The 10,603-nt window shown below is 52.7% G+C and overlaps 1 pseudogene; it reads left to right on the top strand.

Annotated features, from left to right (window-relative positions):
- Positions 1–2,236: 2,236 nt before the first annotated feature.
- On the top strand, positions 2,237–8,529 carry LOC149370936 (uncharacterized; annotated as a pseudogene).
- The last annotated feature ends 2,074 nt before the right edge of the window (positions 8,530–10,603 follow it).

The raw sequence follows: 10,603 nt of genomic DNA, 5'->3' as shown, positions 1-10,603 counted from the left end.
GCGAAAAGCGCCCATGGGCTGTGCGAAGTCAGTGCACTTTAAACACCCTCCTTGAGTAAGTGGCATTGCTCGTGCGAGATGTAAAACACACGGAAGGGCATACATATGTTGTGCAGCATTGATTTGACGCCAGTCTGGCCTATAAACTGCGAAATCAACGCGGACTCATGATTCTGACGGAGACAATTGGAGGCAATCATTTCCGACTGACTGATTTTCAAGTCCCTATTTTAAGGGGCCTATAGCGCAGTGACTGCTTTGCAAGGTTTCCTCCCCCAGTTTGATGCTCCATGCCAACAATTCTTCTGAATCCAAAAGAAGCGTTGCTGTCCACCGACTGCGCCATGTTTTTATATAAACCACAGAATCAACAATTCTTAAGATGTCATTGTACCATATTTGATACCTTGAGTGTCATGGATATTGATGTTGCCTTTGCTGCTTTCTAATAAATGAGAGAACAATGGTTGTAGGGTACACTGTATCACTGGGAAAGTGGGGAAAGTGAAAGATGCGACGCTGAGGGATAAAAAAATTACGGTGAAATTCTAATGTGAACGAGTTTAGTGGTTTTCTGACGAACGGTAATGGTGCAGTAACTATCTCATTTCTCGGCTGACGCCTACACCGCGCCGCAGGGAAGGGAGGAAAGTGGGAATGAATGAGTAGAGAGAAGGGGTGCGATAATGGAGGGCTTGTCGTTGCAATCAACGTTACTAGAGTTTGTTCTAGTAACTTTGGTTGCAATGGAGGCCGCCATCTTGGATTTCATGTGTGTAATCAGCATAACACGGAGGATCAAAACGAGACCAGTAGAGCGAACGCTGTAAAAGGTGGCCTCTGCCGAGCGATGGGAGTAAATGTGAATATCCACAAGAGGTCGAAATTATTCCGGAGCGTGCACAACGAGACCTCTCTCTCCTTTCACTCCCACCTGATCAGCTGGGCGAACACACTTTCGCGCTGTGCATTGCCCATTGACGCCTTCGTAAACTTCAATCTGAGGTTAAAAATTCGGGGGGGGGGGGGGGGGGCACTTTGCAGACCTAAAGTGCGGTGAGGCAAAAGCCTTAAGCGTGGTGTTGCTGCTTGTGTCACTGATGTGTGGATAACATGTTAAGCTTCGCCTGTGAGTGGAACGCTACAGCGTCTTTCAACGCTGCCAGGGAATCCACAGAACGCAAGTCTGTAATTGTCGCCATGTGGCGCTGGATGAGGGCGACAAGGTACTGTGGGGTGGTGGAAGTGTCATGCGGCTGAGTTTGTAGAATGTTGTAATTTGATGATATGTATACAGGACCGATGTAGCCTCTTTCGCAGGGTTGGGTGCCTGATCATCCGGGGTCCGCGAGGAGAGTTTTATTTCCCCCCACCGTTTGTACCACCTGTGGCGTGCCCAGATCCACACTTTTCCACTACCTTTGGGAATGTCCTTCCCCAAAGGCAGTACCCCCCATCCCCAACCCCACTCATTCTTCCTTGGAGGCTGCTTTACGGACCGCTCAGCCCGCCGGCCATAAATGGCTGGTGGATCGGGCTTTACGTGAAGCGCACGCCCGTGGACTCCTGGACCAGTAGGGGACCACCCTGGAAGATTTTTTTTTGTGTAATAAAGTTGTTTCCATCCATCCATTCACAGAACGCCATCGCCCGTTCGGCTGTTCGCCTTGCTCGTCGGCAAATTGGTTTTTGAGGAAAGGAAACGTATCTGTCTAGCATACCTTGGTGGACACCTGAGCCTCACCACCCCACAGTACCTTGTCGCCCTTATCCAGCGCCACATGGCGACAATTACAGACAGGCTGTTTTATTTCCCCCACCGTCTCTCATGGTTTCACCCCACCTTTCCTCCAGATTCCACCACCTGTGGCGTGCCCAGATTCACACTTTTCCACTACCTTTGGGAATGTCCTTCCCCAAAGGACCCCCCCATCCCCGATCCCATTCACTCTTCCTGGGAGGCTGCTTTACGGACCGCTCTGCCCGCCGGCCAGAAATGGCTGGTGGATCGGGCTTCACGTGAAGCACAAGCCCGTGGACTTCTGGACCAGTAGGGGTCCACCCTGAAAGATTTTTTTTTGTGTAATAAAGCTGTTTCCATCCATCCTCGCCGTAACGGGAAGGGAGGAAGATGGCAGTGAATGAAGACACCGTATTCACTAGACGCGCCTTTGTTCGTTCCAAACCATCGAGCTTGCATGGCGGAGTGGTTAGCGTGCTCGCCTCGCGCTCCGCAGACCCTGGTTCAATCCCCCAGATTCGCCGCTAGGGGGCCAACGGGAGCGGATGCCTGCAACGTCGGCTCCGGCAAACGGTACGTGCTTCTCCTACCCAATCTCTCCTACGGCCACTAACCTGCTCGAAAACCGACAACTGCCTAAGGAGGACAGGAAAGCCGCCCATTACGGGCAAAATCCGACCTATTCTGAGAGAAGAACAATTATCGGATCGAGACGCCAAGCCGCACAGCTAGGCCGCACTATGATTCCTCCCCTCCGCCGACTCCGTCGGCGACGGCAGCCGTTGTCATGGAGGTAACGGTTGAAGGCCGCACCATCACCGCGGAAGAGCAAAACTCAAGCGACTGGACACCCGTGCTGTATAAAGCCTACGCCTCCCGACCAGCCAGTTCGCCGAAACCTTACCGCTCCGACAACGCTACCTCAGACGCAGCTCACCCGAACGCCAACAACGCGTCGCGCCACGCAGCAGCCGTAACCGGCAGCGGCAAGACGCCGGCCCGTCTACCACCTGCGACTAAGGAGGCTCGCCTCGCAGTACAGCGGAGCAAGCAGCTGCCACCACTCCCACCGAACGCTATTCGAGTAGTCGTTCGCCCGCGAGGTGAACTACGACTCCTATACTCCGTTTCATACATCAGGTGCAACGCTGTCAAAGCTAGCGCTCTTTTTCGCGCAGCCTGCATCCGTGACAGGAAATAGTGCGTTGCTTGTGGTGAGCGAAAAATAACAAATGCATTGCCGACAGGCTTCGTGGGTAATACATTTGTCATCAGCGTGACAAAAAACGATGATATTGCGAGCGAATCGGTCGAGATCTGTGATATTGTATTTTGCGTGTGTCGTCTTTTTCCATTTCACGTTTTCGCTGTCCCCGCTGGCCGCCGTGTTTACTCTTTCTGTCCGCCTCCCTTTTACTTTTGAGAAAATGGCGTCCAGCTCAGCGGCGTGACGACAATTTGGACCAATCTGAAACGCGGACAAATACGCCTTGCTCGTCGGTAAATTGGTTTTTGAGGAAAGGAAATGTATCTGTCATATCTCGCTGGACACCTAAACCTCGCCGTAACGGGAAGGGAGGAAGATGGAGCGACGCGTTAGACCGCACGGCCACAAAACAGCGCGGAGGGATACACCTCTCTTTATTTTTTTCTGCGGACTACTTCCGTAGCCTTCACCGCGTTGCACATGATGTATGAAACGGAGTATAGATGTCCCAGCACCCCGGCTCTTGAAGACAGTGCAGACGCAGCTCGATATCATTCCACCGGACGACTTCTGCCTGCGCGTCCACCCGACCAATAATACTTTCACCATGGCAACCACACATTTCCCAACAGTCGAGACTCTCAAGACGCTGACCTCTCTCACCATCGGAGGCAAAACATATCCCTGCGCGGCATACGTAGCACCACCACCGGGGGCTACCAGAGGAGTCATCACGAACGCGTATGACGACGAGACGCCGACGCAACTGTACCACGATCTGGTGAAAAGAAATCCTGAATACACCATTCTAGCAGCGCGACGCATGGGCAAGACACACTCCATCCTGATCACCTTCGACGAAACCACAGTCCCTCACTCCATCAAATACATGGGAGCCATCCACCGCTGCACCCCATACCGTGGCAGTCCGGATGCCTGTACAAACTGCAGACAGCCGGGTCACCGCCACGACGTATGCCCGAGTCCCAAGACAAATATCTGCCCCCGTTGTGGAACACAACACTTTGCACGCCCAAGTGCATTCTGTGCGAGGGCCCACACCTGACAGGCACGGGATCCTGCAAGGGACGCAACATCCACCTGCAGCCACGGAAACAGCCAAACCACCGACAAACGCAGCAGCACGACTTGGTCTTATCCAGAGAAAATTTTCCCCATTTGTCATCCGGACACCCACAGCCCAACCAAAACAAACCAGCTTGGTCAGTGCCGTTGAAACAAGCCTGGGACACCTCCGCCTCTTCACACAGGCACACGACATCCTTGCCTGCACAACCCAGTCTACAACAAGCCCTGGCAAAATCTCAGGAGGAGGCAGCAGCGGCTAAGGCAGAAGCTACAGCAGCCCGAGCAGAAGCCGCCGCCTTGCGTCAACACATCGCCAAGCTGGAAGCCCAGATAAGTGCTCTTGCCGCTGGTTCTACCCTTCCACCTGCTCCCGCTCCTACCACATCCCAAACTCCTCCTCCCAACCCGCCTACCGCCGATACCTCGTCCTCCCACTCCGAGCCTAATTCCTCTCCTGATTTGCTAGCAATGTAGGCTGACACTGATCCCTTTACTAATTCACCTCCGTGCACAACGCCCTCTCCCTCCACACCCATGTCACTAAACAACATACCAACCCTGCTTGAACCATTTGCAGCTCGCTTTGAGGCAAAACTGCAGGACGCTTTAACTCGCATCAACGAGGAATACACACCCATCAAAGACGCAGTAATCCGCATAACACAAGACAACGCTATTCTTAACCACCGATTCGATGTGCTAACTCAAGGATTCTCTGAACGCTGTAACGATCTTGAGTCCCGACTCCCAAAGCGTGACCCCACACCAAAAAGACGCAAGAAGCCCAAAGCACCGGAGGAACAGGCCAACCCTATCCCTACCATAGTTCAGGGCTCCCAACCCCCCGTTACAGCTCCCTCCTCTATAGATTGTCATGATGGCAGTTCCACTCCGTAATCTTACACTCTGGCAGTGGAACTGCCGGGGATTTGGTCACAAGCGTCACGTAATCCACCAACTGCTGTCCTGCGCTACAGGACCCGACATCCTTGCCCTGCAGGAACCCTCAAACCCACTCATCCTACCCGGCTATGCTCCTGTTCTGCCCATATCCCCCACACCCCCTCGGGTAGCATTTCTGGTTCGTCGTTCACTCACCACCATCTCCCATTCCATAGTGATTGAAGACATTGATCACCTTCTTATTGAGCTTGTGCCGCAACACACTCGAGCGCACAGTGTCTTCATTCTAAATGTATATAGCCACCCTAAGTGCCTTCAAGGTAACTTCGAGCGCCTCTTTACCCTCGCGAAGCGCATAGCCAACAAGTGCCCCTTACTCGTCGTGGGAGACTTTAACGCCCCACATACAGCCTGGGGTTACCCACACGACACACCGAAAGGACGTCGGGTATGGTTAGCCGCGCAACAAGCCGGTCTCTCCCTTCTCACAGACCCCACCTCTCCTACACGCACGGGAAACAGTGTCTGTAAAGACACTACGCCAGACCTTACGTTCGCACATCGCCTCCCTCACGCCACATGGTGCAACACACAAGAGAACCTTGGTAGCGACCATTTCATCATCGATATTCTCTTACACATTCAACTACATCGCAGGCCTCCCAGAGGCTCCACTCTTACAAAGTGGGACTCTTTCCGCTCATGTAGAACAGCACGCACTTTCGTTCCCATCACGGACATCACCGCATGGACCGAGCAGCTAAAAAGCGATGTCCGATCCGTAACTTGTACTCTACCCGAAGACTGCCCAAGCGACACAATTGACTCCCGCCTCCTACATTTATGGGAGGCTAAAACAGGCCTAGAGCGCCGCTGGCAAAGGTAGCGATGAAATCGGACACTTAAGCGTCGCCTCGCCCGCCTTAACAAAGATATAGAAACACACGCAGCGAATCTTTCACGTCAGAACTGGGAATCTATCTGCAACAAGCTTGATGGCAATATGAGTGTGCCTCAGACCTGGAACCTTTTTCGGCACTTAATAGACTCCACTCACTCTAAGACTGCCCAGAGACGCGCCCTCACGAAACTCATACATACTTCAGATATACCTCCACCAGACCTCCTCCAAGACCTTCGAAATCAATACTTCCCCACATACCCTCCCGCACACCACCCTGATTATGCAGGCCCCCCTAACGACCAGCTTGACCAACCCATTACAGAAGCAGAGGTCCAGGCTGAACTCCAGACGCTTAACACGTCCTCAGCCCCCGGCCCAGACGGGGTACATAACAAGGCTCTCAGGAATCTCGACGCACAATCCATTGCTGCACTTACAGAATACTTTAATGAGTGCTGGCGACTGGGCACCCTCCCACCACAATGGAAAGAGGCGAGAGTCATTTTCATACCCAAACCTGGCAAACCTCTGCTTACTTCTAACCTCAGACCCATCTCCCTCACATCTTCTGTTGGCAAACTCATGGAGCATGTACTCCAGCGCAGGCTTTGCCAATACCTAGAAAGCAACAATCTCATGCCCACTAGCATGTTTGGATTTCGACCAGGGCTTTCCACACAGGACGTCTTCTTGCAGCTAAAACATCACATTCTCGACTCACAGACCTCCGACACTAAAGCTATCCTAGGGGTGGATCTCACTAAGGCATTTGATAACGTTACACACTCAGCTATCCTAGAAAACCTTACGACCCTGGGAGTCGGCGCCAGGATGTACAACTACATCCGAGACTTCCTCAGCCACCGCACAGCCACGCTTACCTTCGGCGATCACAGCCTACCAGGGATCACGCTGGGAGCACGAGGTACGCCCCAGGGAACCGTCCTCTCTCCTATTTTATTCAACATAGCACTTCTTCACCTACCACAACAGCTAGCTCAAATTCCCGACATCCATTTCAGCCTCTACGCCGACGATATCACTGTCTGGGCAAACCATGGCAGCGATGCCGAAATAGAAGAACACCTATAATTGGCACTAACCACCATCGACGCATATGTACGGGAGCGTGGCCTGACCTGCTCCCCTTCAAAATCGGAGCTTTTCCTCTACCGGCCCAAGCAACACGATTCAGTCAATGCACCCATCTCCCTCGCTTTAGGTACCCATCCCATCCCACTAGTACACAAAATCCGCGTGCTAGGACTGGTTCTCCACTCCCACGGTGCGCACGGAGAAGTCATAAAGACACTTCAAACACACGCTCAACACACCACTCGACTGATTCGCCGCATAGCGAACCGCAGGGCTGGCCTACGCGAGCGAAACACGACTCGCCTCACCCAGGCTTACATCATAAGCCGCACAACATATGCCTTCCATACTTACCCCTCAAACAGAAGGAGAGAGACCGGGTTAATGCGCTCCTACGTAGTTGCACGAGAACGGCTCTACGTCTTCCCCCCAGCACATCCAACGACCGACTCCTCAAACTCGGTGTACACAACACCTTTGAGGAGCTGAAAGAAGCTACCTTTATGGCACAACTATCCCGTCTATCCAGCTCAGAGGCTGGTCGTACTTTATTGTCCCAGTTGAGCCTGACCCCAATTACAGAGCCTACCGAGGGGGTCCCCCTTTCTGCTACCCTCCGCTTTAACCTCAACGTAACCCCCATCCCCAAGAACATGCACCCTGAACGAGACAGGGAACGCAGAGTAGCAAGGGCTCGGGTCCTTCACAAACAGTATAGCGAGGACCATGAGGTGGTCTACGTGGACGCAGCGGAATATGCGACAGGCTCCCGTATGGCCCTGGCGGTAGCCGACAATAATGCAAAGCTTCTAACCTCCAGCTCAATCATTACGAATTCGACCACAGAGGCAGAAGAGGCAGCCATCGCGCTTGCTCTCATTTCTACATCTGCCACAAAAATTATCTCCGATCCCAAATCTGCAATTTTAAATTATGCGAAGGGCTACATATCCAGCACCGCTGCTCGTTCACTACGTTTCTGGCAGCCCCGGCGCCTCATCACCCTCATCTGGACGCCAGCACATGCTGGCCTCCCTGGCAACGAGGACGCTCATTCCCTAGCCCGAGGTCTCACATTCCGGGCAGGAGTCGAGCCCCCTCTACGAGCCTCGGAGCGCCTACTCTCCTTCCGTGATATTCTCTCGTACTACCGAGACAAACGAAGGGAATACGCACCCCCAGCTCCATCCCTCACCATACCGCAGGCTGCACATTGGCGACAACTACAAACCCGAACTGCTCCATACCCAATACTGCTGCATGCCCGATACCCAGACCTATTCCCGTCATCATGCAAACTTTGCGGCAAACCAGGAGACTTCTTACACACCCTCCTCACATGCCCCACCTTCCCTCATTCCCCATCACCAACCACGGCGGAGTCTTACTGGGAGTCTCTTCTGACCAGCTCGTCCGCTCAAGACCAGCGCCGGATCATCTCCAGCGCTCACAGAAGGATTGCGCTCCAGGGGCTATCCTTCGCGTTGTAAGGGTGCCTCCTCCTCACATTGAGGAGGCATCCAAGTGCCATGTAGGGGGCTTCGCCCCCACGATTTACATCATTGGCAATAAAAGTTTCCACCACCACCACCAATTCCCCAACTCGACCAATTTCCTATTCGGTTTTATTTATTTATGTGGTCTGACTAGGAAGGTTACTTAGGCTCAGTTAGTCATTAATTGCCATGCAATTATCATAGAATGTCTTTAATCTCGTTTCGATATCAGTCGAATGCCATCGATTAAGTATCCATTAATTAATGATTGGCATATGCACATATAAGGCACGTAATCGAAACGCGGACACGGCTGCCGACACGGCTGCTAACGTCAGTAGGAGGCATTAAAAGCTTTCGCCTTAATATCGTCGTCAGGGGTGCCGCCGGCCCACCAAACAAAAACCATGAGCTAACCAGGCTGAACAGATTCCTTCGCACGTGTATTCCGTTTAGCTACGTTAAAACCTCACCACTTTTTTATTGTCGGGAATGTAGTTTCAATAGAAACAAGGTGTGCTCTCCATGAGCGATAATACGTGGTGGAGATATGCATAAGTAAAAAAAAGGCTGAGGCTTAGCTAACGTTAAGCCTAGTCAGATGCGAAGCATATTGATGGCTAGGCTTGGTAATACATGGCTTTCCTTGGTTGAATACTTGGTCATTTTGGCCGCCTCGTAAGTGCCCGGAGAGCGAGGCAAGCTCAGCTTTATACCGCTGCTGTAGCGTCACGTGGTCAGCTGCAGCGCCTCTGATGTGGAGCCTCCACCGCCGCGGCCGACCGCGCGAGCCGGCAGCCCATCTCTCCTCTGCTGTGACGTGATGTTGCCACGAGGTTAGCCGCCGCGCCTCTGATGTGGAGCCTCCACCACCGCGGCCGACCACGCGAGCCGGCAGCCCATCTCTCCTCTGCTGTGACGTCATGTTGTCACGTGGTGCCACGTGGTCACTCTAAAGGTCAATGGTAGCTCCACCGCCGCGCTCGACGGGCTGTAGTGTAGCTCTAGTAATATGCTTCGCATAATAAATGCGGTTGATCCCAATTACAACGACCCTGACGGTAACGCAGATTTCGTTCGTTGTATTCAGTTTTCGTAGTAAATGGACACTGTATAAAATCCAAAATTACAAGGTTGGGTACAAGTGCTTTGATGTAAAAAAAATTGGCAGAGGCTTAGCTTGGTTAAGTCCGGAAGTTTGCTAAAGCAAATTACGAGCAACTTTAGCGACTAAAGTAGTGAAAGGCGAAAGCCTGAGTGCTGCACGGAACGCCGGAATTAGCTTAAAGTGCTATTGAGGTGTCCACTAAACCACAGAGTTGGTAAGGCGCCTTTCCTTTCCTCCAGTTCAAAGAAGTTTACAATGCTTGCTATGTCAGAGCGCATCAATGAACGCCGGAATTAGCTTAATGTGTTATTGAGGTGTCCACTAAACCACAGAGTTGGTAAGACCCTTTCCTTTCCTCGAAACGAACGCAGTCCCCTCTCTCCCTGCCTGGGATCTGCGGTGGTGGTGGTGGTGAAAACTTTTTAATAAACAAAAGGAGAGCTTGCAGACCAAAAATGGCCCTTTATATAGGTGGAGTCCTTAGTCCGGGACCCCGCTGGACGAGGCCGCTACTCGCGCCCGTTGGACTAGAGCCCTTTTTGACTCCAGCCCCGAGCAGTTGAGCAGGGCTGCCTCCCATGCCTCTCGGGAAGACGAAGGATTGGGGGAAAGGGAAGGATTCTTTTGACAGGCCCAAACCATGTGGAAGGTATCGGATACTTCCCCACAGTGAGGGCAGCGCCCATCAATTTTGGGGTCGAAATGTTTCAATATTGCAGGACACACAGAGTGTTGGTCTGCAAGCGCCTCAGAGTTCGCTCATCGGCTTTACTCAGGCCCTTAGCAGGGACCGGGAAAAGCCGATGGCGTTCGCAATAGTCGTTTAGAATTTCTCTGAACCGCAGAAGCGGTTGCACAATCTGCGAGCCGGAAGTGCCTGGATGAGGTGCCCGGTAGGTAAGCACTCGGGCAGCCGCGTCCGCAGCCTCATTGCCTCTAACGCCCTGATGGCCCGGAGTCCAAACTATGCGTTTGGGCGAAGGGTCCGATTCCCTCATTGCGCGCTTTAATATACTGTAGGCTAAAGGTGAAATCTCGCCAGCCAGGTAGTGTTGACAGG

The sequence above is a fragment of the Amblyomma mixtum genome, chromosome 1 (assembly GCF_055824585.1).
Source record: "Amblyomma mixtum isolate Tamu chromosome 1, ASM5582458v1, whole genome shotgun sequence".
Lineage (NCBI taxonomy): Eukaryota > Metazoa > Arthropoda > Arachnida > Ixodida > Ixodidae > Amblyomma > Amblyomma mixtum.
Note: the sequence above shows the minus strand (reverse complement) of the source record. Positions and strands in the feature narration are given on the sequence as shown.